The 27,215-nt window shown below is 37.3% G+C and overlaps 1 protein-coding gene and 1 long non-coding RNA gene across 4 annotated transcripts in view; one reads left to right on the top strand and one right to left on the bottom strand.

Moving 5' to 3' along the window:
* Positions 1-27,215, top strand: part of COLGALT2 (collagen beta(1-O)galactosyltransferase 2) — a 130,084-nt gene that overhangs the window by 18,426 nt on the left and 84,443 nt on the right. The window lies entirely within an intron of this gene.
* LOC111766710 (uncharacterized) lies at positions 3,093-26,269 on the bottom strand. 2 transcript variants are annotated; one of them, XR_002798676.2, is made up of 4 exons: positions 26,186-26,269; positions 13,002-13,169; positions 7,568-7,683; positions 3,093-5,872 (listed from the first exon to the last, which is right to left on the bottom strand). It is a non-coding gene; the product is annotated as an uncharacterized lncRNA (long non-coding RNA). The 2 variants fall into 2 exon arrangements; XR_002798675.2 differs by lacking the exon at positions 3,093-5,872 and having other exon boundaries at positions 5,884-7,683.

Raw genomic sequence — 27,215 nt, 5'->3', positions numbered from 1 at the left:
TTGTGTCCTATCAAAATAAAGGCAGTAATTGAACTTTCAGTTATTCATGCATGGATTATCTGTATTTTGGATATACAGAGGCCAGTTTTGTCCAATCATCCAGCATACCCTTGAGCTGTGCCTCTCTCTATGCTGCGCAATGGAGCCTGATTTTTATTTTAGCTCAGAAAAATAAGCAGGAAAATACTCAGCAAACATACCACAAAGGGCATTCAAGTGCCAGTTACATGTCATTTCTGAACTGTTTGTTCTTTTGCATTATTTTGTATTTTCAGATTTTCTTCAATTCTTTGTCTTACCTTGCCTCCTCATCTATACAATGAGTGTGGATAGGCTGATCTTTAAAGACTTTTCCAGCAACAACATTCTATATATTTGCAGTTCCACCAATGATATCAAGAAAGATGAAATAACTCACTCTGTTGCAGTGTTATTTAAGATTGCATTTTGGACTTCATTTCTTTGACTTCTTCAGTAGTTTTGACTTATCCAAATCCTTGTAAAATAGACAGAAGATTCACATATATATACAAGTTTTTAAAAATTGGCTTTCTCACCTTAACAAAATGCCTTCTTTTTTCATGAGCAACAGCAGCATAAAGAAGGGCTATGATGAGAAAAGAATCCGGAGAATTATGTCAGAAGAAATGTTTCCAGATCTGGAAAATGAGGGAAATCACTGCTGTCCACACTTCAGTGGAATATTTGAGGCACAAGTGTACATATTGCAGGTGTTTCTTTAGATTTGACTTTTCTCATACATGCAAAATTAATAAGTGCAAGTCTCTCTAGAATGCTTTCCTATTTTTGAAAAGGCAAAAATAGTTTAACATTGGCCATTTCAATGGGAAATGATATATATCTTTGTTCTCTGAGAAAGCTGCTGGCCAAGCTGCAGGCCCTTACATTTTGCACTGTTTACTGTGTGAGGAAAGTAGCATGCGTGCACACTTTGGGGAATATGAAAACCTGGCAGGGGAAATTAAAGTCTCACCAGGCAAGTAGGTTATTGCATTGAAATGACAACTGTTTTCAGGGAAAGGCTTTACTTCACAGTGGTGCAAATCAGAAAGATGCTGAAAATTTATCCTCAGATGACACCTTCAGAAGCCAGGAACATCAGTGCCTGTGAAAGATTCTTGCAAAACAAAGATGAGGTGGGCCATCTTCTGTCACGCTGATGCTTTAATATAGGAGCAAAATAAAAAGTGGCAGGGGAGTGAAGCTTGAAGGACCAAGGATCACTTGACTCCTGATTTTGAATTTTATATGCTTCAGCAAGGAAAAATCAAGAAGGGAATATTTCTTTTTTTAAGAGTGTTCCTTTGGTGACTCTTTGACTTAAATCCTAGGGTACAGACTCTAAAATAAAACTCTTCCCTTTCTGAGCTGTAACTAGCAAATTAAAAAAAATAAATAAATCCTTCTTCAATACCAGAATTACCTTGAGAAATCTTTATTCTTTGGCTGCCTCTTCTCAGCCCCCTCTGATCTTGGCTACTCAGCTGATACTTCCCAGCTGTAAGGCAGCTGCTGCCTTTCCCTACAATCTAGCACCAGCTGTTTTGAATTTCTGCAAATCAGACTCTTCTAGGTGAAGTGAAGTGAAGAAAGTATACTGATTTGTGCTTGAGTATTGGTGAATAGATAGATACAGGTTTTTCCAAAGAAAATTCCTTTAAAGAATGGGTTTTCATATCAGTTTCAGCTTCATTTACCATCATAGTCATTCACTCAACAAATATTTATTAAGCAGCTACTGTGTGCTAGGCACTGTTGAAGTGCTGGGGGTACAACTGTAGACCTTGCTCTCATGAAACTTATGTTGTACTGGGGGAGGGGGAGAGATAAGAAGCAAGTAAATAAACAAACAAGGTGACTTTAAAAATATGTGCCAAGGAGAAAGGAAAATAGAATAGCGGGGGAAATCTTTGATAGGAGAATACATCATATGTAAGGTCAGAGAAGAGAAGATGACATTTGGACCAAGGCCTAAATGATGAAAAGGAGCCACCTTATTAAGGTAGAGGAGGAGGAGTGAGGGGACTGAGGGGGCGAGAGAGAACCAGGGCAGAGGAATAAAGCAAAGAATGTTGATGTGGCTATTTTGGACTTTTGTCAGATTTGCCTCCTGGATGGCACTCCATTCTTCTTTTGACTTTCTATTTGGGGGATTTTCATCAACCACAGAATAACATATGCTTTTATTTTAATTCTTATCAATCTATATGGTTATACAATTGAGCATCCATAATTAATGGAATTACATAATAATTGTGCTGTGAACCTTTGATGATTATATCAGCCAGTTCTCTATTTTGCCTTCCTGTGCTTTCTGATTTCACTGTAGATTGTTACTGAAAGCATTTTGTGTTGTTGTTCTCTACTTGTCATCAATGGCAATGCTAATACTAATGGGATTTAAGCGAGTGATGCTGATACAAAATGAAGCGCCTTTTTTGAAAATAATAAAATTAAACTAAGCCTATCACCCCAACAATAAATGTAGACAGTTCTACATGGCCATCCAATGAGTCTCAAAAACTGGTAAGTACTAGATATTATCAGATCTGTATATATGTCTTACTTAAAGTACAGGTTAGGGATTCATTACTGAGTTTTAGTGAATTATTTGCTTATCCCCTGCACTTAGATTTATTTTCTTTAGGCATGGAACAAAAATGTAAAAAAATATCGATGAGTATTTTGGATCCTGCTCACAGTAATCATTTGAACACAGTCCTGTTTTGATGTGCTTGTTCCCTCAGTTGGCATCACAGCACATTTTATCTTGATTGAAAAGAACATTTCTCAGATTATCATTGAGTTAAAGAGAGCAATTTGTTTTGGGTTTGCTTCAGGTTGTGCTTAAATTCTGTGTCTCAACTAAGGAATTTAATGCCTCTTAAGAAGGCTTCTTTTTTTTTTTTAATCATTGTTAGTTGTTTGAAGATTTGATTACTTCATCTCTTAAAAACAAGAAAGAGATCAGTAAATACAAAGAAGGTGAATTAAGAACAATCTGTTTTGGCTGAACGTTTACTTTTTTTTTAACAAATCAATTTTATTGATGCATATTAATAAAGCCAAAATTCATTCAAAGTATACAATAAATGGTACTTGGTATAATCACAAAGTTGTGCATTCATCACTTTAATCATTTTTAGAACATTTTCACTCTTCGAATAATAATGATAATGATAAACAAACAAACAAACAAAACATGCCACCTCTCAATCTCTCTATCCTTCCCCTTCCATACATAGCTGCTATTCTGTTTCCTTCTCTCTAGTATATTTGTATTTATATTTTGTAAAACCAGTCTTATATAGTCAATATCACCCATATTTGTATTTTACATGAGGTTTCGTTATAGGCATTTACTTTTCATTTAATTTTTGGGTTCATCAGTGTATCAGAGAACTTTGTCAGCCCCAAGTACAGGAAAAGGGTACTGATGACTGATTTAAAGAGAAAAACTCTGTAAACCAATATTCAAGTTATGTTTCCTGCATAAACCCATTAGTTCTGTCCTGGGGAAAATCCTCAATGAGTAATTATTTCAGACAAGTGAGCTCATAGCTGTCTGCTTGGCAAAGCTCAGCTCTGGTTTCTTCATGAAAAATAAGATAACTGCCAGGATTTTTCTGTCTCATGCCTAAGTCCTCACAAGTGCTGCTTTTTACCAGTAAGTAAAAGATTTAGATTCTTTAGGTCAGTAGCATTTCTTCTGCTTCCCACTTAGTGCAATCAAGAAGTGATTTGATATTGAGAAGCAAAAATTCAGAGTGGCTAACAATGATAAATTTGTTTTAAAAGTGAGAGAAATTATATATTTATAGTGACTGTGAGAAAAGACCTCAGATCTCATTTCGTTCAAATTCAAGATGTTTCAAAGTCTAATCACTAATAAAATGATGATTATAATCTGGTTTGCTTTAAGCAGCCATATAATTCCAATATGTACTGTTTGTTATAAACTTTCCCCTCCTCCCCTATATTTAGCATTCTCGCTGCTTATTACTGGCAGAAAATAATCCTGCCTTCTCAATTTATTCTGATCCCTGCAGTCTGGAGCATCTTCCAGCATATTAATTTATAGCTTTGAAAGATTACGTAGTCATTTTTGTAGAGGTCTCTGTGTGAATTTTGGGTCTGAAATATCTTATGCCTTTCCACTTAAATATGTTGGGTATATATTTCTGCATATATTTCACTAAATATCTAGATTTTTAAAGTAAAAAAAGAATATATGTAGTCTGAAAGGTTTATAAGGTTTCTTTATTAGCAGTGAAAAAGTTTCCTATGAATGAAGTCATTGTTATGATTTGTTTTCTGTTTTGTGTACTTTGCTTCTGAGGATGTTTTTCTAACCTTGATTTCTGGGAATGGAATTCTTATATACTTCCTAGGAAGAGAAATATAACACGCCATTTGGAATAATTAATACTAGAAAGGAAATGTTCCTCTTCCCCCTATACAATAATGGAACAAAGTACCCATCTCCCAGTTGAAACAAACTGAGATGGGAAGAGGATTACTTCATCTGTACTCACTAAATCTGTTAAATATAGTTTTTAAACATAGTTTTGTTTTCAAATACAGTAATTGAGGATAGTGATATTGCTATCCTTAGAAAATCAATTTTAACTAATATATATGACAATTGTGTCTGCTTAACATCTAAATTGTTGGAATACAAATTATTCTTTGAAACCATTTGTTATATTAGATAGTACTCTACAGTTTATAAATACTTTTCACTTAATAACATTTATTCATTTTCATTAATTAAACACTTACCATGTGCTAAATATTATGATAACACTTTCCATGAATTAGCTTATTCAGAATCTACGATAACCCCCTGAAACACATACTACTAATATTTATCTCATCTAACGAAAAGAATAAACCAAAGCTCAGGCAAGTAGCAGTATTTCTGGAGCCACAAGCTTAGTGTCAGGGCAGTGCCTGAGCCAGGCCATAGGTAGGTTGACTGTGAAGCTGATGAAGCCCCTGGGGGAAGTGGGGCAGGAGGGCCCTCCCAATGTATTCACAGATCATCTGTTTGATAAACTCTGCAAAAGGAATCTATTTTATTAGGCAATTGGCCAAGATCACTCTCTTTCCATTCCCAACCTCCCCTCCATCACACTCCCATACTTTGGGTAGTGTTGGAGTGGCAGTGGGCATATATCTGGCTAAGGAGAAGTTGACTTGGGAGGTATTTAGTTTGGGGATAGCAGAATAATGTGGTTCACTACCACTTCAATATATAGTTCATTACCTGACCCAGTGAGAAAAAACTCTTATGGCCCACTTGACAAGAAGGTGAGACACCAAAGGTTCTGTTTGTGGTCAGTTTTAGAAGTGAGTGAAGTATAGAGGAGACACGATGTTTGAACCTTGCTCTGGAAAATATTTCCAATCATCAGACATGAAAATTTTAAGTGATTGATTTGGTTCTCATTAATATCTGGTCAAGATAGAATTTCTCTTCTACTAGGAATATACTTGGTAATATAGTGAGTGTTATTGAATATAATAATGCTTTGTGCATTTTACCTTTTTAAAATAAGAATCACATGAGATAGAATATACCAGAATTTCTGTATTTAAAGGGTACCTGTAGCAGTACTATGAATAGCAAGTACATCTGAATACATATTTTTTGTATTGCAATACATCAGTCTGTGTTCCAGCAGATCTAATGCTTCTTAGCCTAACCAAGTCTGGAAGTTCCATATGAAACAACATGCAAAATTGTCACCAAAACAGTGAAATAGCTTGAAGCCCTTTTAAAATATTCATCATAAAATTCAAATTTCATCCAATCTTGATACAGGAAAGACTAAATTTTCTTTCTTTTCTATGGAAAAAGATTTTATGTAATCATTATCATCAGAGAGTATGTAGCTAAAAATGTGAGAAAGCAACTTTATAAAAATACGTCAATTATTAATAAAAATACTGTTCTTTTCTATACTTTGTGTATTTGTGGCATTTCTCAGCTTTTAGAAGTTATTATTTCTTTTCTCATTCTAAGTACATATTTACTTCCCTAATTAATTTTGCATTAGTGATATTGTATTCCTTTTCCAAAAGTGGGTCTACTGAGTTATATAAGCTTCAGGCTCCCCAAAACATAGATTCAATCCTGCTCAGCTTCTTAGATTTAAAACCTGCCATAATATACCTCACTGCCCCTTGAGTGGTACAAATGTTCCCTTTAAAATATTGTATGTATTTTGAGTTGCCTCACAAACTGTTTGTTCTTTCAAGTAAAATAAGTTCCATGTTAGTGCTTTCTGAGTTAATGAAATTTAGCCTTATTTAATCCTGAAATCTCGCTACTGAAAAAAAAGTATCTAAATTTGTAGACTTAAAAATAATATTTTAACAGTCATGTTTGTTTCTTATAATAATATACTTTAAAAACATTCCATCTGTCTGATTGCCACAGTGGAGGGTAATATTTGCTGTATCATGTTCCACTCCAGGTTTGCTATATAATTCCCTCCTGGATCTTTGGTGTAATTCAGTGAATGATAAAAGTTTTAGTGACTGATAATTTATTATCACAGTGAAAAGTTTTAAATCATTTTCATTCTGAAATAAAGTTAATAATTAAGGGTCATTTAGTCCATAAAAAACTCACTTTGTCACATTTTATTAACTGCAAATGACCTCAGAAACCACCTTATGCCTATAAATAAAGCCACCCATGGCAATTGTTTGCTTGGGGTAAGAATTCACTTTTATAGCATCACTTTGACATTTGAAGATCTTCAGCATAAACCCTAATGTAATAGTGACTATCAGTAAATTGTAATGAATTATAGAGTTTCTAATCTGTTTCAATTTTATGCATCTTATACTGCATTCCCAGCTGGATGTTGGGATCTCTTAGTAGTTTCACATGCATAATTCTTATTTAATTGACCAGATCCTCTATGCTAACGGGCGGTTCCCTCATTGAAGTGAGCAGGTTCTATGAACTCTGTGGTTTGCCATCTGTCACTAAACCTTCACTTCTCCTTCACATCAGACCCAGAGTTCCTCCTTCACTTTCTTTCCTAACTTTCAATATAATAATTTCATGGCAGAGGGTGAGGGCCCTGCTGCATAGAATGTCAGAACTTTGAATGTTCTGTGCAGGGAAAATGAGCAAAATAGTATGGATTTCACCAAATCAGCAGGTGTGCCAATTGCATGGAGGTATTCTTTTATTTATTTGTTCAACAAAGTTATTAAGAATGTTTTTCACAGTAGGAACTGGACTCAGCAGTGAATAAAATCCTGCCCCCACCACCCTGCCCTGGAGAGCACAGAGTCACAAAAAAAGCATAGTGGGTTCAGGAACAGGCCCTGTTCTAGGACCCTGGAGGGGCATTGTCATGAGATTGAGAGGGTAGGATAGGGCCTAACTATAAAGGGCCATAAAGGAAAGTAACGGGATTAGATGTGTATTTACCTTACATTTATATACCACTTCCTCAACACTAAGTCTTCAGCTCTCACTCTGCCAGCCACCCTACCCCTCCAATCTGGTCATTGTCCTTACCAAGACTCCTCGATCCTTCTACTCCAAAGTTCCCTTCTGTCTTCAGTTTCTTCTAGCCTGGATCAATTGCCAACACTTTAGATCTCCTTGCTCCTTTGTCTGTCTGTTTCATCCACCTAGAAAAAGCCCAGTCAGTCCTCCTGCAGTCTCTGCCTTCGAGTACTGTTTACATGCTCACACACACACTCACACACACACACACATACACAAATCAGGCTCTCCTCCTTCAAGAGGGCCCTCAGCGGCTCAGTGTCCCTTCTGTTTCCCTAGTGTGTTTTGCTCCTTTCTCTTCTCTTCTAAAACTACTTACCTTATTACCTCCAATGATATTTTTAGCAGATCACCTTGCTTCTTAATTCATCAAGAAATTGGAAGCTGTCCGATGAAAATTATTTCAGTTTCCTGACCTCCTTTAATCTTGTTCTGATGGAAGAGACATTTCGTCTTATCCAAAGCAACATTTCTCAGTTTCTACTCTGGATCCCATCTTCTTCCCTGACTCCATATTCTCAGTAGCCTTTGGTTCATCTTTTTCACCACCTCGGCTTAGCATTAATTTAGTGGATTTTTATTTGTTACTTGTTATGTGTTAGAACAGGGAATGAGATGCCGTGCAAACCCTTAGGGACTTAGAGTTGAGCTCTAAGTTTGGGAGAACTTGTCTGCACTGGCCATTTCTCCATTTTTATTTGCCGTCATTCCTCACCTGGTTTCCACACCCTTCAGTCCTTTAAAAGTTTCCATACCAGGATCATTAGTAATACCAGTCAGTAAATCCAGTGGCAGTTTTATAACTTCTCTAAAGTGTTCGTTTTGCCATGTTCAATCATGTGGACCACACTTTCCTTTTTAAAGCAGTGTCATCACTTGGATTCAAATCCACTCTCCTAATTTTCCTCTTGCCTCTTTGTTTTCTCTTTGGCTTCCCTTTCTCATGGCATGTTCCTTAAAAGGGGTGTTTCCCAGGGATCTACCCTCGGCCTCCTTACTGGTCAACCTCATCCTGAGTGCTCTGTCTGCTCGTACAACTTCAATTACCATATTTGCGCTAAAGACTCCCATCTCTTTATTCTACTTCTGATTGTTTCTCCTGAGCATTAGACCTTGCTGCCTCCAGGACATCTTCATGTGGATGGTCCATGGTCCATAGATTCATCTAACTGATCTCAAACTGAATTAGCACCTTCTCATCCTTTGCCTTCACCAGCTCCCTCTCCCATGTTCCCATTCTTATGAATGGCACCACCACCGATGTATTTGCCTGCAACAGAAGACAGACCTTTCTCACGCCATCTGTATCCAAGTTATTAGTCACATTCTGTCAATTTGTCTTTTTAATTCTTTAGAATTTTTTTATTTTTCTCTATCCCCTCTGTCACTTCCTTAATTCAAGTCATCATCATTACCTGTTTCCTAATGGATTGCTGTGTTTTCAGTTTACCCTCCCCCAGCAATCCATTATCCACATTGCAATCGACATGATCTTTCATCAGTTAAAATCTGCTCATGACACTACCAAACCTTCAATGGCCCTTGAGGTAAATCGTACACCTTGGAATGGCATGCAAGGCTCTTCAAGATGTAGGCTTTCTGCTAGTTTCTCCAGCCCCATTCAACCCATGCCTCCCTTGTTCCCTATTTTGTAATCAGTTTGGATGCCCTCAGTTTCTGGAGGGGCCACAAGGCTCTGTGGCCTGTGGGCCTTTGCAAGTGCTCTTTGCTAGTTCTGGATCACCTCTGCCCACTCTTATTTGCATGTTTTTCAAGTCTTGGAACAAACTAAACTTCTTCCAGTAGGTCCTCCCTGGGACAGATATCTGGGCTGAGTCCTCTTTTATGTGCTCTCATAAGTCCCCCATCACGTTCTTGTAACGGTTTTTAATTATCTGTTTGTTTGTATCTGCCTTCTAGATTAGCTTCTTGTGAACAGGGTCTGTCTTCTTATTGTATCCCCAGATTCTAGCACTGTTGCACCTAGTAGGGAGGTGCTGAATAAATATTTGGAAAAGGGCAAATAAATGATTTTAATAGATGCTCATATCAATATCCACTTTATTCATTTCCATTTTATGATAAAATGGAAGCTGCTAAAGACAACTAATGGTTTCCTCCCAGCTCTTCAGGGTCTTTTCTGGTTACAAAGTTAGAACCAAAACTGAGATCCCTTGCTTTTCCCAGAAGCAGGAAAATTGGAATTCTTTCTTTTCTTTTGCTTATTTAATGATGGGAGTAGAATGCATTTTAAAGTGCATGATGAGGATGAATTTACTGTTTATTAGAATCCCACATCTGCATCAAAAATATGCACATTTTATCTTGATGCTAAGGAAGTTCAATAAAAGCAAACTGTGGTTCATTGTTTCAAACAGTGATCCACACTCATTATGAAAATTAGATTCACTTTTTTTCTCTGAAGAGAAAGGATTTGGAAATATGATCCATCATTACATTTTCATTCGTTAGAAGAAAACATTTTTTCCTCCAATAATCCTCGGTACTGCAGAATACCACACACATTGTTTGGTGTAGATTTAGAGACTATCAAAACCTCTGATTAATTAGTATCTTTTCTGTGTTTGTATTAATGGTATGACATATACAGTGTTTATAAACATTTATAAAGACATTTGTACAGAAATGTTGGTAAGGATAGTGTGAATAAAAATCCATTGTAGTCACTATACTAAAGGAGGCAGCAGATATGCTCTGACACTGGAAATGGAAAAGGTTAATTCAAAAGAGTTCTTGGTGGAAATCTCTGCTCTCTTTTCTTTGTTATTCTGTTTTTCTTTCTTCTTTTTGTGGAAGTGAGGCCTGAGACATACTCTCTCAGCAGGCATGAGCAAGGACAACAGAACACCGATCTTTTTCTGCCCTTTTCCTCTTATATTCTCCTTGGAGATGACAGTATTATGCATTCTAATTGTGTATCCCATAGCAAAAACCAGTATAAATGCAGAGAATTTGTAAGACTTGCACATCCTGCCAAACCATGCTGTTCAAACCATATTTGTTATTGTTTTTTATATAGCAGTCTGAGAACATATTAACCAATAGACCTGGCAGCTGCCTACTTGCACCTCCTGTTATAGGGCTTACATACTCTATAAAGTACAGGCAGATAAGCGACAGAACTGTAATATGACCATAACTACATAATTGCCTTGAGAACAAAGGGGGAGTTTAAGATTTGGATGCTTTGGATTATTGAGAGAATGCTCCCTGGCCATGTATTTAAGATGATGAAAAGGCATGACAGCTGATTGGAACAAGGAAGTTGGTTTGGCACAGACTGGAACCTGAATTAAGAGTAGGTGGTAGGGGATGGAGGCTGCCTGGGATTCTGTGTAGCAGATGGCATTAGACAAGTAGGGAAAAGGTTTTCAGCGGACAGCTTTGAAGGTTACTGGAGGCTGGAATTGCTCTGGCGAGAGCTGGAAAGACACAAGAGATTATGAATAGCAGAGTGGTCTCCAGTAGCTGTCCCTTTCTGAATGATTTCTTTTGCAAGTTATGTGTTCAGAGAGCCTTGTTGGAGAGTGGATGCCGAAATCAAAGCTTTCATGGTCCGGTTTCCAGCTTTCGTTAAAGAGACTCCCAAAACAAACCATGTGACTATACTTGCATAGTTGGCACTCACTGAAAACTGTTAACAGTTTCTTGTGTGTTCAACCTTAGATTGTGAGGTACACTAAACAAGGAGATGAAATATGGTTTTTATTGTTCTGACAAGGCTTTGAATCATTTTTGAAAAAGCTGAACCAGCCCTTGGATCTCCTCTAGCTTCTTCAGTAGATGGCGGCTGCCACTGGCAATTACATGTCCAGTAATGGCCTGCTCCCAACTTGCAGCCTCTTACTGACCATAGCATGACAATTAAAAACAGACCTTCCTTCCCACTGGGCTCTTCTATCTAGTTCCCCCATCTGTGGGCTCTTCTGTCCCCATGCTCTATGTCTAGAATTCATTTCCCAGGAGTTGGCTATCATTTGTCTCGTTTGCCCAAAATCTGGACAGGAGATTCAGATGGTGCCACCGTGGGAGGTGGCCAATGCTTTGGGAACGAAGGCTGGCCTGGGTCCATGGGAACCTTGACGTTCTTTCCCTAGCAGTTGGCCAGAAACAAGGCATTTGGCAAATTTTTAGTTGCTCTGTCATTTTCCTTTCTGTCCTGACAATTACTGCTGTTCCTACAGCCTGGGTTCTAGAAGAGTCTCCTCCACTCAGCCCTGTGTGCCTCGTCCTTCTGGAGGAGAGAAGGCCAGCCTGGGAAGAGGGGTGATGGGAAAAGTGCCCAGGTTCCTGGATAACATGGTCTTTGCTCCGTGACTGAGGCCTTTTGTAGTTCAGGCAACAGTCCCCTCCAGCCAATGTGCTGTTTAGGGTCTTTGCAGCATATGGAGACATTTGGTGACTAGGTGCAGAGCTGTCCATCCGTGGCTGAACACCTCTTTAGTGAGGAGGCACAGTTGATGAACACCCTCAGCAAGGTCCTAAAGTAGGTGCCTGTGAGCAGGATTCAGCCTGCAAAGGTATTTTGTTTGCCCCACCCAGTCTTTTTAAATTGTTGGTATTTAAGGATTTCCTGTAGAAATGTGCTATGTGGCTTCTCTTGCAAAACTGGAAGCTTTGGCAGCACCAAATTCCCAACTGGCAAAATAGTGGTTACCCCTGGACTCAGAGCATGTGCTCTCTCATCGATGCCACTCATTAACATGACTGTCTGATCCCTATAGAAGTTTGGTCACAAAACTATGCCATAGAGCCACGCACCATGGAAACCCTCCTGTGTCCAATGGAAGGCTCTGCAAGATCTTTCCCTTGAAGAACTGGCAACTCCACTGACAACTTCAGGAGACTGGAAATGGGCATTACAGTAATGGATGAGTTTATAAAAACGAGACGTGTCTCCAGCATGCTCAGTGTTTTATTGTTACTTAGGGCCCTCCGCTGGGGAAATTTTTGCATGAGTTCTGTGGTGATTACAGAACACAAGCAAGAGTGGAATGAATATCAATTATGACTCAGAAGCAGGGAGAGAACGTCACCATAATAATTAAACATTTTGTAATTTAAGCAAGTCTTTTTAAAAAAACTTCATTTCTTTTGATTTCTTGAACTGTCACTACCAATGTTTTGGCGTGTTCAGTGATTTGGAAAAAACAAACAAACTAGTATATTCTGTAGACATTATGGACATAATCTCCAAGATGATCTACTCAAAACTGTCCACTTAGAATCTGAAAGAAGCACAAAGATTTCTTGTTTTGGTGGTTGGCAGAGGGGAGGGGGACTCATATGGATGGGAGCATGTAAAACAAGAAATAATTGAAGAGTAACCATTTACAATCTAGGGTCATGAGCTTTCTGGAAAAATTGGCCAAATGTATTGCATACGGCTGAGAAAGAGACCAAGATAAGAAAAGAATCATACCTTTTCTAATTTACTTATACTTCACATATTTCCAAAGAGGATTTGAGGCAATTATGTTGATTATGAAGATGTCAACTCTTATTAAAATGCAATTTCAGTGGAGCATGTGTAGCTCAGTGATTGAGTGCCTGCTTTACATGTGAGGGTCCCAGTTTCAACTCCTCGTACCTCCAAGAAAAGAAAAAACAAAACAAAACAATTTCAGGAGTGCTGAAACAAGAGATTTTTGTTGCTCTAGGTTCACATCTAATGAATTGTGTTTACTGCTGAAAACTCCCTCTCTAATCTGAACTTCATTGTTGTTCACGTCTTGAGATCTGGAGATTAGTGTGTCAGAATTCCACCACCAAAGTTTGCTTGGTTACTTGTTCACATTTCTCATTAGATTTTTTTCTATTTACTAACAGAGTTCTCTTTAACTGTCTTAAAGTCGTACAAGTATGTACAAAAGACTTTCACATGAATTATGAATTTTTAAGTTTTATTTTGGAACAATTCCATATATTACAGAAAAGCTGTAAGAATCATACAAAGGACTCCCATATAACAACATTTTGTTATGCTTGCTTTATCATTCTCTTTACAAATGTGGGTATACACATTAATATTTGAATGATTTGAGGTAGTGTGCATAACTCATACTCCTTTGCCTCAAAATACTTCAGTGTATTTTTCCTAGGAACAAGAATATTTTCTTCAATATTTGAAGTTCAGTTAACAAATTCATAGAATTTAACAATTCAATAATTATGTTTAATGTACAATATACATTTCAATTTCATGAATTATTCCAATTTTGTCCTTTATAGCATTTTTTCCCAGAACAGTATTCAGTATAGGATCATTTATTTCATTAAGTCATTCATTCTCTTCAGTTTCCTTTAATTTAAATTAATATTCAGGAAGTGAGTGTAGCTCAGTGGTTGAGCATCTGCTTCCCATGTATGAGGTCTCAGGTTCTATCCACACTACCTCCTAAAAAAATTAATATTTAATCTCAGGCTTTTCTATCTCTCATACCATTGACATTTTAAAAAGTACAGAGTCTAGTTATTTATGAAATGTCCTTCAATTTGGTTTCTCTGATGCTTTCTCATGATTAGTTTCAGTTTTTTCATTTGGGCCTGGAAAAATGTTAATTTTGATTAAGTGTTTGAAGTGTTTCTGGTTTCTCCACTATATAGTAATTTTTCCCTTTTGCAATTAGTAAACGATTTGGCTCATTAGGTGTGAAGTTCCTACTTAGCAGGTAGCATACCATGTATCTCTGGAGCTGAGTCTGGGACCTGGCAATAGTGACTATTGAATATCTATTGAATAAAATGTATGTAGGCATATATCTGTGGTTCTCAGAGATTTTGTGATAAGTATGAGATAAGTTTGGTAAAGGAAAGATTAAAGAAGGACAGAAGGCTGGCACTCTAGACAGCTCTTTCCAAAAGTGCTGAGGAGCCTGGGAGGCTGCGACCACTGTGAAACCGTTTCTCAGAACTCCACACCAAATCAAGCAGTAACTGTGGTCTTACTTCTCAGAGTACCAGCAGTCCTCCAGAATCGTGCCCCTATTTGACTCTTCAAGAGTGACAACATGTTAGAGACGAAATACTTACAAGCATGTTAAAGTAAAAACTGTAGCCATGTGATTTGCTACAAGTATTAAATATCATTTTAAAAAATACTTCAGTTTCCATTATTTTAGATTACCCTCATATTTTAAAATACCATATTTCATCAAATCTAATACCTAGCATTATTTGTGTACCATAAAGAAGAGATGCATCTTCGAGTATAACATATTATTTCTTATCTCTTAGAATGTTTTATGTTATCCTTCTCCAAATAGCTCTTTTAGAGTTATTTATGTAGCGTTCTCTCTCATGCATACATAAAAAGAGAAGTAAATGGGTTGAGATATGCCTAAAACTTCATAGGCAGAACCCAACTCTTTGAAATCACGTTATTTTATTTGAGTTGAGGTTTATGTTTTTTGTATAGTATTATTCTCTGTGCTTGGGGTTGCAGGATTGCTAGAAAGGGTGTTCTCCTTTTGGTTCTGGGATTTTCTTCCTAGCCACTGACACCCATTCTGCAGATTTTAGTGCTGCCCTGTCTTGATCTTACCAGCATGTTTTAACAACCATGAGTCTCATTCTTTCCTCAAGTGGACCCTAAGTGCGTTTTTACAGAAATGTTGAGGAACAGCAGTCATCGATAGTAAAATCAGACTGAACAACCAAGTTCCCTAGTGCACAGACAACTAAATCACAACTGCTGTCATCTAAAATGCCTGGAAGATGCCAGCGATTATAAGGTGCCAGTGAATTCCGAGTTGTCAAAATGTGAAAACAAAAAGTAGGTCCTTAGAATCAATGAAGTACAGCCTGTAAATTGTATGTTGAAAAATAATTAATAAAACTAAAACAATATTGTGGTGAGGATGAGCAATCAGGCATGGGCACTCTGTTCCTTGTATGGTAAATTGTTACCTTCTGGACTAAAGTTCAACAAAAGGTATAAATAGCCTTAGTTGTGTAAGTACCCTTTGATGTCAAATCTTTTTTTTCCCTCAAACTCAATTCTAAGAAAAGAACCATAGAAGCAGTTAAAGATTTATGAAACAAATATTCATCACAAAATTATTCATAAAAATGAAAAATGAGAAACAACTTAAGTGTTCCAATGCATGAGAAGGGAATAAAATAGTGTTTTAAAAGAATATATAGTAATATGAAAAAATGCACCTCCTACTTCTGGATACAAAAAGTTATACATACAGTTTACTTGCAATTTATTTAACAGTATATTAGAAGGAGGGAGTAATATAGCAGGATAAGGGGAAAAACTGGTCCTGAAATGGTTTCTTTCCAAGAACTCTCCTCAAACAGCAAGGAAAGCCTTTTCCTTTCTTACAGGTCTAAAACCCTTCCCAAGTTTCTTTAACAGAAGCAACAGATTAAAATTGCCACTGGATCCTTTTGACTTTTTCTTATAGGCTGACTTTCCCATCCCTCCAATAACTTGCAGTTTCTTCATCAAATGTTTCATTGCAGGGACCTGCACCAGAGCGATGACCTTCTAGTGTTCCTTACTGAGGATTTGGGCCTGGCAGACCTCATTGGTAAACTTGTGAGACAGGCCAGATGGAGAAGAATCTGTTGATTTGCACGGGGGGCTGAGGGTCCTCCTAGGAAAAAGCTCAAGTTGTATCAGCAACTAGGAACTAGAGATGCTTGGGCATGCCTGCTGACCTGGACAGGGGCTGGCTGGGGTGGGGATGACGAGGCAGAGGGTAGGGGGGCAATGCGAAATGCTGAGAAAAGTCATTCCATCAAACAAGTTCCAGGCAAGAAGGGCAGTGGTGCGGGAATTCTGCTTATAACTAGGTGGCCCTTTTCAAATCTGCAGCCAGCCCAGATGGCAAATGGTTGCCTGGGCCTTATAGCCCATACTCTGTAACACACGGAGCAGAACCTCTGTGGAGCCCTGCTAGCCAGGTATATCCCCATTCCTCTCAGAACAGAGCGTTGTCATCTACCAGCAAAGAACAGCTGTGGCTGGGGTTGTCACCAAGCAGCTGGGAGAGAGGAAGGCAGCCAGCTCACATGGGGTGACAAGGTTCAGAGGGAGCTTCATAGGGGATAGAGGTCCTGTGTGACTGTGAAGGAGAAAGTCCACCAATCTGGGTAATTCACACTTATTGACAGGCTTGTGTCCATAGGCTGAGAAGACATGGAGAAGTTTGCGGCTTCCCTGCTATTTATTAGTTCTGCAAATATTGATTGAGCCCCCACTCTACACTACAATGTGCTACTGATCCCTGCACTGGTTATAGACAGTCTAAGGCAAAGGGGCCTGCTGAGTACCTGCTGGAACTTTGCACCAGCATTCCATTGTGCCCTCTGTTTTCAGGTGCCCACAGGAGCCCAATGCAGAAATTACTTTCTTGTTCATAAAAAAGACATCTTCCTTTGGGTGTAAAATATTAAGTATTCCCAATGATTTTCACAGGCCTCATGATATGAGAAAGTTTTTTCAGTGACTTTCATAATCAACTCCATGATGAACCACTAATCCCTTGAAAGAACTGTGACTCCTACCTCCCCATCTGCTTCTCTGTGTGAGTCCTCGATGGTGATAGTTTTCTTTTTTAATTAACAATTTATTGTGAAAAAGAAAATACAGAAAAAGGTTGTGCCGTGCTGAAGTACTAGTGTCATTCAAGTTAGTAATATGTTATCTAATTTTAAAAACTGGGAAAGCTGGAGAATTGTCTTCATCTTCTTTGAACTTTTTAGCACATGTGCTCAGTGGGGATTTGTGCTTTTAGAGTCATGTACCTAGTGGAAGCTGCTAGATCAGCTTGTCTCTAGTAACATACATCACCCAAAAAATGTCCCCTTAAAAAAAACTTATTTGAAAAATGTAATAATAGATTTATATGGCAAAAGGAAAGTGTAAATGATATGAAAAAGCATATAATGAAAAGTAAGTCTTTTCCCTTTTCTAAATCCCCAGTTTCACTCTCCCAAAACAACTTAGGTTAATGGCTTTATTTATGCACTTAAAAGCATACTATTACTGTACAACCAACTACCCCAAACTTAGTAGCATAAAAAGACATCCATTTTACCATGCTCACAAATTCTGTAATTCAGGAATTCATAAAGGGCACAGTGCACTGATTTTTCTCTCTTCGTGATGTCTGGAGCCTCAGCTCAGAAGACTTGAGGCTGGGGATCTGGAATCAACTAAAGGCTCATTTCCTCCCATGTCTGGTGCCTGGGCTGGGAGAATTTGAAGACTAGGACTGCTGACCCCATCCTCCATATGTGTCCTCCCCATGTTGCTTGGCTTCCTCATATAATGCTGGCCTGGTCTCAAGATAATTGCACTTCTTACATGGTGGCTCCAGGCTCCAGGTGTGGGTCTGGCCTTGGAAGCCACACAGTCTCTCTTCTGCTGTACAGATTTAAGAGGAGAGAACATAGACCCTATCTCTTGATGATAGGAGTATCAGGGTCACACCATGGAATGGAAGAATTGTTGCAGCTGTCTTTTGAAGATACTATCAGTTTGTAATCTTTCTTTACCTCTTATGGGAGTATATTCTACTTGGGGAAAGTAAAATCTACCATAAGCAATACATCAACTTTAAGTATTTTGAGTTTCTTTGTCTGTTGCTACTAGTGATTTGATTCTATTCTTTTTTTTTTTTAAGTTTTTAAAAAAAATTTATTGAAATATATCATTCATACATAAACATACATAAACAATAAATATATAATAGTTGTGAACTTATAAAACAAACATATATAACATCAAACAAACATACATAACATCTCACCCTACCACCAATAACTTGCATTGTTTTTAAACCTTTTAACTAATGATTAAAGAGCACTGTCAAAATATTACTACTAAACAAAGTATTTTTCCCCTAACCAATCTGATTATTATTATCTTTACATCATTTATATATGAGCCCTGTTAAAAAGTTATTTTGTGACAGAACCTACATTCTTTACATAAGAGAGGACACTAATATTTTCTCAGGTCTAAGTTTATAAAAGGTAAAATATAGATCTCTCCATTTATCAGCTGCATAGTAATGAACTGTTTGGGCAAACATTATTTACATAACCAGTCACCTACTGTTGAACTGTTTCCAGTCTTTTGATATCACAAATAATGATGCAATAAATATTTTTATTGTATCTCTCTATGCATATATCCCAGAATATTTGTAGATATATTCTTAGAAGCAGAATTCCTAGATCAAAAGGAACATGAAATTATCATTTTGGTAGATACTAATCTAGGTTCTTAACATCCAGATTAATTTTGACTGTGTGTGATTAAAACCCCAAATAACAATGGCTTAAATATAGAAGAAAATTCTTTTCCCCATAAGGGAATTTGGAAGTAAAGAACCCAAATTAGTGATGTCTGTGATGTCATTAGGAGCCAAGCCTTCTTCCATCTCTTGGCTCTGCCATGTCAAAGGTGTGCCCTTTTCCATCTCAGTCCTAAATGGCTACTTGCCATCTCATTCAAGTTCCCAGCAGCAAGATGGAGCAAAGAGAAAGAAAGGCCACCTGCTTTCCTTCCTGGAGGAGCACTTCCTAGCATGCACAACACTTCTTATATCTGGAACCTAGAGATACAAAGCTGTGGGACTTTGGGGAGTGTCCTTCTATTGATGTGGCCATATGCCCAGGTAAAATCATGGCTCTTATTACTAAGGAAGAAGATAGATGGGATAGTGGTAGGCAGCTAGCAGTTTTTGTGTCAGTCTTTATATGTGCCATCTCTAATTCTCAAAAAGAGGTAGTTATTATTATTATTACCGTTTTTCATATGAGGGAACTGAAGCTGATTTGGTAAAAAACTTGCCCAGGGTCCTAGAGATAGACAGTATGGAGCAAGAATTTGGACCTAAGTACTTTTCCCACTGTACCAAACTGGAATGGAACTTCAATTTCAAACTTAGCATTTATTCAGCCCCTTTGAAAAATATTATCAATTTGTTCTGAGATCCCAACAAGGTGGTTTGGTCCTATTTTATTTTTGCGTTGTGTGCACAAAGACTGACTTTTTTTACAATATTTATTCTTTCATTGGCTATTTCTCTTCCTGCTACAGAGCAGCAACAGCCTAGGAAAAGCTGCTTTTGCACCTTGATTCTGATGATTTAATAATCTCTTCGGCTTTCCTCTGCATGTTTCTTCTTTCAGATCTTCTAGCCTCCTGCTCCTCACACAGTGAATCCTTTCATAAAGAATGGCTGAGTCACAAAAGGGAATGCAGATGGCCACGAGTTTATTTGCAGCCCTGGAGTCCAACCCAGGTTTCTTCTTGCAGCCTGGGGTGGCAGTCGCCTGACAGCAGTTCCCTCTGGTCAGGGACCCTGACTGCTGGCTGGCACAGGCCCTCCACCTGTGCTGCTGAGAGGCGTGGTCTAGGGCACAGCCTGGACAAGAGCCCGGGCGAGCACACAGGTAGTGCGGGGCTCCCATCTCGGGACTCCCGGTGGTCTAGGGTTTGCTTTCTACATCAGTGAAACGGAAAAATAAAGTCTGCCAAATAGGGTGGGGAGGAGAAAAAAGGAGCATGGGGTAGCATAGATCGAAGGTTTAAACTTTTCAATTCAAAGGCTGTCATTGGGAAAACCTTATCAAGGAATGAAGTTTCCTGCCAGAGGCACGCAAGGTATCTGTAGAGGCACCTGTACCTCTACAGAGACACCTGTAGAGCTGCGGGGTATTCCTGACTATGACAAAGGGTATGGCTGACTGACCTGACCTTCAGATTGCAATGACTTTGAGATTCAAGGGTAAGAATGCACCAGAGCAGGGTATTCATGGGACATTTTAAATGAGACAAAGAATTCTTACTGATGAGGTTCTAAGGAATATGAAATCACAATCATGAAACACAAGAAAATAAGTCAGTCTGAATGAGGAGCAGCTAAAACAAACAAAAACAATTTCCACAACAAAAGTCTACACAACAGCAACCAATCATATTTAAAAGCCTAGAATATTGGATTTTATGAATTCTGTGTTACCAATAAGTATGTTTAATATATTTTTTAAAATGAGAGGACTTGAAAGAATAAAAATGACCAAGAAACTATCACAGTTGAATAGGAAAATTTGAAAAAAAACAAAAGTACTTTCTAGAAATGGAAACATTTGACATTTTAAATTAGAAATGCAGACTAAACAGTAGAAGAGAAAGTTAATAAACTGTAAAAGAGCACTGAAGTATTACCTGAATGCAAAAGTCAAAGAGATGGAAATATGAAAGAGCAGTTTAGAAATATGGAAGAAAGAATGAGAAGGTTTATTGTATGTTTATTTGGAATTCTAGAGATAAGGTTTTAAGAGATTAGAAAGCAGACAATATTTGGACAGAATATGGTTCAGAAGTTTTCCAGAATCAGTAAAAGACATCAGTCTTCATATTCAGATTCCAAAGGATGCCAAGCAGGATAAATAAAAAGAAATCCACAGCTTGACACATCGTAGTTGAACTGTAATCACAGTTAAACTGCTGTCATCCATCCATCTATTAATCTTCCTTCCTTCCTCCCTCCCCCCTCCCTTCCTCCTTTCTTATACGAGACCTTAAAAGTGGCATTATATCCAGAAAAGAGAAAGGATACAGGATTTTAAAAGAACAGATACTGACCACTCACTTCTCAGTAGCAGAAATCAAAGTCAGAATGACATTTTCAAAGTGCCCAAATAATTCTATACCTAGCAAACTTCTTTTGAACAAGGAGAGTCAAATAAACAGACATTTTTCTGACAAACAATAATTGAGAAGATTTACTACCAGCAGAAGCTAAAGAAGCTTCTAAAATACATATACATCAGAAAGGAAAATGATGCCAGAAAGAAGATCTAAGTGGCAGAAAGCAATGGTAAGAAAAATATTAAAAATGTGAGTACGTCTTAACAAATTATTGGCTTTATAAAATAGTAACAGTGTCTAATTTATTGAGGTTAAAAAGTCAAAATAGAGCCACTTGCTTGAAAGAGGGGTTGTCTGGAGTTAAAACATTCTAAAGTTTTTATATTGTTTTGGAGAGAGTAAATTGTTCTTTAAATTTAAATTTTGTTAAGTTAGACACATTCTAATTTTCTATGATAAGCACTAACTACTAGAGAGTAAAAAATGTAGAGGATATAACATCTCAGTCAATATGAAATAAATCATAAAAGGAAAAATAGAAAAGAACACCACAACACTAGAACATGTATTCATCTCAGAAACACGTGGAATATTTACAAAATTTAAGCACATATACATCAAAGAGCAAGATTCAGAAATTTGAAAGAATTAGTATCATACAGAACAAATTCTCTGACTGCAGCACAACTAAGTCAGAAATAAAAAAACAAAAATGTACCACAAAAATCATCGTTTATTTGGAAAATAAAAATCACAATTACAAATAACTTGAGCATCCAAGAAAACAGCTTAATGGTAATTTAGAAGACATTGAATACTGATAAATGAGCTATTTTGTGAACTTAAACCATAGGAAGACAACAACAAAAACAACAACAAGAGAATGAATTCAATAAGAGAAGAGGAGGAAAACATATACATATAAATACTGAAATTAATGAAATGGAAAAATAAAGATATAATGAGACACCCAATAAACCCAATATATGATTCACTGAAAAGACCATTAAAGTGAGCAAATCCCTGGATGATGATGAAGAAAAGGTGATAAGGTATATATAAACAGTATGAGAATGAAAAGGGGAAAATAAAAATAAAGCTGAACTAATGTTATGAATATAAGAATACTTTAAACACATTTATACTAATACATTTGATAAAATGAGATGAAATATAATAAGTCTTAGAAAATATATAATATATATATATATTTGTGGAGAAAGAGAAAAGCTATAGTTTGAGTCTTTTGTGGACACCAGAAAATTATATTCTTAAGCTAATCCATTCCTATGGGCATGAATCTATTGTAGATAGGACCTTTAATTAGATTCAGGTAAGGGATTTTCCTTTTGATTAGATCACTTCAGTAGGGCATGACCCAGTGTAGGTCTTAATCCTCTTACTGGAGTCCCTTATAACCTGGAATAATATGAAAAGAGAAGGCCACAGAGATAGAGAGAATGTACAGAGAATGCTACAAAAGCAGGAAGCTGAAATCAATGGAATCTAGGAGAGAGGAAGCCAGAAGTTGAAAGCAATGGAGCCTGGAGGAGAATGCAGAGATACAGATGCCGCCATGTATTTGATCACTGTAGCAGTTTGATATAGTCAAAAATAGATATTGGATTATAGTTGTAAATTGGTCTGTCTGAAGTTTCATATTTACTTAATTAAATTATGATTAGAGCTTTGATTGGGCCACGTCAGAAGGGTGTTGCGGTAAAAGACATGGCAAAAGAAGAGAGTTGAGTCTGATGTTGGAGTTTTTGATGCTGGAGTTGTGAGCTAGAGCCCAGGAAGTGAACACACAGGAAAAGAACACAGAGGAATAAAGATGGCTCCTTAGACACAGCAGAAGCCCAACAGAGAGAGACGGAGCCAGTCACCTGATAGTCTACAGCTGACTTTGTGGAGAGAGGCAAAGCCTAGAGAGCCTCATAGTTTACAGGTGACCTTGTGGAGAAAACAGAGCAGCTGATCTGAGATAGAAATGAACCCTGAGAAGAGAGGAACCCAGGAATCCTGAAACCTGGCAGACATCAGCAGCCATCTTTCTCCAATATGTGGCAGCAGACTTTGGTGAGGGAAGTAACATATGTGTTATGGCCTGGTAACTGTAAGCTTCTATCCCAAATAAATACCCTTTATAATACCAACTGATTTCTGGTATTTTGCATCAGCACTCCTTTGGCTGACTAATACAACTGCCCACAGCTGAAACTTGGGGAGAAAGCATCTCCTGATGATGCTTTGATTTTGGACTTTCATGGCTTCAGAACTGTAAGCGTATAGGTTAATAAATTCCCATTGTGGAAGCCAACCCATCTCTGGTACACTGCCTTGGCTGCCTTCAGCAACCTAAAACATCCTGTCTGTCTATTGCCACTGAGGAAATAGTCAGTAGTTAAAAATATTCCCCCATGAAACCATCAGGCACAGAAGATTTTATAAATTATTTTTACCGACAATTTAATGACTAATTATTCCAACATTATTAATGCACTCTCTTTCGGTGATTAGAAAAATAAGGGATACTTTTCAGTTTATTTTATGAGATTATCATAACCTTAATTGCAAAACCTTACAAGAAAGATAACCTTACAAGATATAAGAAAGGAAAAGTACTGACTAATCTCACTCATGAACGTATGAAAATCCTAAGCAAAGTATTAGCAAACTGAATCCAGCAACATGTCAAAAAGATACTTTATCATGTCTAAGTTGGATTTACACCAAGAATACAATATTAGTCAACATTAGAAAATCTATAAATGTATTTCATCACCTTAACAGATAAGTGGAGAAAAACCATGTTCGTATCAAACCAATAGATTCAGAAAAAAATCCTTTGTTGTAATTCAGTAACAATTCAAAATAAAACTTTCAGCAGTTGAGAAAGATAAAAAATTTTCTTAATCCAATAAATGCTAGCCATAAAACAAATAAAGAAGCAGACTATAACAAACATAGTATTTGATGGTAAAATTCTAAAGCATTGCCTTTAAAACTAGGAACAAGATGACGATGCTGCATTCATCATTTCTATTTAACATTTGTTATTCTAGTGATTTTAGCCTCAGCAATATGAATAAAAGATGAAATGAATTGTTAAGAATTAGAAAAGAAGAAATAAAAGGATCCTTGTTCCCAGAGGACATGACTGTCTGCATGGAAAACCCAAAATAATTTGCAGACAAGTTATAAAAATTTATTTAAAAATCTAGCAAGATTCAAATATAAAAGTCAACTTCCTTTTTATTTACCACAAACTAAGAACAGTTAGAAAATCCATTTAAGAAAAAGATGTGATTTATAGTAGCAATAAGAAAGTAAGAAATGTAGGAGTAAATCTAATAAAAATAGATAGCATTTTTATGAAGGAAATTGTTAGACTTTGTTGAAAGCATTAAAGACCTAAGTAAATATAAAGACATATATATATATATGTGGAAAGAAGTGTTCAATAAAGATGCTAATTCCCTCCAAACTGATCTAGAAATTTAATGCAATTCTAATGAAAATCCCAAGGGGATTTTTTTGAGAAACTTGACAAGCTGATTATAAGTTTTATTTAGAAGAGCAAAAGATCAAGATATTCCTAAAGCGAAAGAACTAGATGGGAGTGGGAGGGAGGCACTTGTCATCAAAAGACATCATAAAAAAGATGCAAAACAATCCACAGTCTGGGAAATTATTTTTGCATCTGACAAAGATTGCATTGTAAATATACAGAGTCAATAAAAAATTAAAAAAATGTAAAGACCCCAAAATTAAAAAAAGCAAAAAACATCAATAGTTAGTTTCACAAAAGCAGCAACACAATGGCCATGGCTATATTAAATGTTCACTATTTTATTAGTAGTAAAGGAAATGCAAATGAATACCATGGTCAGATACTATTTATTACCCTCCAGATTGGCAAAAATATTAAAGTCTGACCAAAAAAATGTTGGTGAGATGTACAACAGGGACTCTAATACACTGCAGATGGGAGTATGGATTGGTGCAACTACTTTGAAAACTATTTTGCATTCCATAGCAAAGTTGAATGTGCTCAGACCTATGACCTGGGATTCCAGTTCTAAATCCACTCTTGTTCATGTGCAACAGGCGATACATACAACAAAGTTCACAGTAGCATTGTTTGTCATAGCAAAATTCTAGGAAAAAACTATAAGTTGATGAATAGATTAGTAAATTATGGTAGAGTAACAGAATGGATTATTAAAGAATTGACAATGAATTAACTACTGCTAAAGTATCAACATGTATGAATTCCAAGTCAATGTTTAAAGCCACAGAAAACATGTGTAGTATGCGTCTATATAAAATGAAAAAACAGTCCAAACTAAATTATACCTTTTTTAGTGATACATACATATGTAGTGAGATTATAAAGAAAAGCAAGAGAATTAACAACCTCACTGATGAGGGAAAGGGAGAAAAATTGGGAAAGGACACAGGGGACTTAAAAAATATTGATAATGCTTTATTTCTTAAGCAAGGTGATAGGTACATGGGTTCATTTAATGTTCCTTTAACATATCCTTCTAGTATGGTATAGTTTATAGAAAGATATATAATCATTTCTAATTTTTAAACTTTATACAACACTGTTCAAGGAATTTTAAAATTTTGTACACTATCTTCACAACACCTCTATTAAGCAAAGGTAACTTTATTCTACAGAAAATAAATTTGATAGTAAACTTGCTTACTTGAAGTTCCGCACTAGGTTGAAGGCGGAGCTACGGCCAGACCCTTAGCTTCTACAGAGATATCTCTGCTGCTGCCAGTTGTCCCATGCCATGACTTCATTGGTTTATTTTTTCCTTCCATTCACCCAATATATATTGTGCACCTTCTTTATGTAAGCACTATACTACTGAAATTATTTCAGGGGTGAAGTGGAAGAATGTAAAAAAAGTCTGCGTAGTAAATATTTTGATTACCTGAATGGTAGTGGCCGCTGAGTGCGTACTCACCCTATTTCTAATAGATAATTTCCTTCGGCTTGCATAGCAATTGCTCTCTTCATGGTCACGGGTACCTGCTGTGTGTCCAAACCCATCCTTCAGTTTTTCTCAGCAGGTAGCCCTCTCTTGAGAAAGAACTGCTGACTTCTCCAGTTAACACCATTGCCTTCTGTTTAGAGAAGGCCAGTGCCCTGAGGTTTGAAAGCAGTGAGCAGCATGTGGCTGACAGGGTCTCAAGTCCAGGCAGGCAGGCCTTTGGTTGCAGGGGGAGAATTCACTGAGCCTGCAGGAATGTCAAAACATTTATTTTTGCCTAAGGAAAAATAACTTGGCAACAAATATCCTTAGCTTTTCAAAGCCCCAGAGTCACTGCAAAGGTCTCCTTGTAGCATCTTCATAGAGTTTTCGCTCAATCTTATCTCATCTTTCCTGATTTTAGGGTTTTTTTTCTTGAACACTGAAACCAAATCACTATCCATATCTTTAAGTCACTTTATTTATTTATTTATTTTAAAGATTTTTTAAAAAATTTATTTCTCTCCCCTTCCCCCCACCGTTGTCTGCTCTGTGTGTCCATTCACTGTGTGTTCTTCTGTATCCACTTATATTATCTGGTGGCACTGGGAAACTGAGTCTCTCTTTTTTTTGTTGTGAAATCTTGCTGCATAAGCTCTCTGTGTGTGCGGCGCCACTCCTGGGCGGGCTGTGCTTTTTTCATGTGGGGCAGCTCTCCTTGCACGTGGGGCACCCCCACACGGGGGCACCCCAGCGTGGCACGGCACTCCTTGCATGCGGCAGCACTGTACGTGGGCCAGCTCACCACACAGGTCAGGCGGCCCTGGGGATCAAACCCTGGACCCTCCATATGGTAGATGGATGCTCTTTCAGTCGAGCCACATATGCTTCCCTATGTCACTTTATAATTAGATGGACTTGATCCTGGCTTCTAATGGCTTATAAACATCACCAATTTCACTTTTCTGCATTTCCTTCCTCATATAGGTCTATTTTGTTAACTCAAAAGAGTTACAGTTACAGA

This window comes from Dasypus novemcinctus, chromosome 13 (genome assembly GCF_030445035.2).
Source record: "Dasypus novemcinctus isolate mDasNov1 chromosome 13, mDasNov1.1.hap2, whole genome shotgun sequence".
Classification (NCBI taxonomy): domain Eukaryota; kingdom Metazoa; phylum Chordata; class Mammalia; order Cingulata; family Dasypodidae; genus Dasypus; species Dasypus novemcinctus.
The sequence above is the reverse complement of the archived record's forward strand: the minus strand, read 5'-3'. Positions and strand labels throughout refer to the sequence as shown.